Below are 470 nucleotides of genomic sequence, written 5' to 3'. Positions count from 1 at the left end.
TACATACAGATACCGATAACATGTAATATATATATATATATATATATATATATATATATATATACATACACTTATTTTACTAACCGTGTTTTTATGATTTTAAGCACTTTTTGTAACACTTATATTATCTGATCTTGTTTGAATTTTTTTATTTTTTTCATACATTTTATATAATTGCATGTTTTCTTTGTATATTTTAACTATTACTAACCTTGTCTTGCTTTGTTTTATCCAAGTGCATATATTATCTTGTATTTATGTTACATATTTATTTTTAAGATTCTATCAAATTATTTAATAGAAATTATAATTCTATTTATTAATTGATTTCTTTTACATATTCTATTAAATTTGTTCTTATTGGAGAAATTGTCATTGTAACATATTTTATCCCTTTTTATCCAACAGTTGGGAGAGTACATGGCAGTCAGGAGAATTTTATAATAATCAAAACTCCCGCTGCCTCCCTG

The sequence above is a fragment of the Seriola lalandi genome, unplaced genomic scaffold, assembly GCF_002814215.2.
Source record: "Seriola lalandi dorsalis isolate HSWRI2012SDOR001 ecotype SW California unplaced genomic scaffold, Sedor1 jcf7180002055006, whole genome shotgun sequence".
Taxonomy (NCBI): Eukaryota; Metazoa; Chordata; class Actinopteri; order Carangiformes; family Carangidae; genus Seriola; species Seriola lalandi.
Note: the sequence above shows the minus strand (reverse complement) of the source record.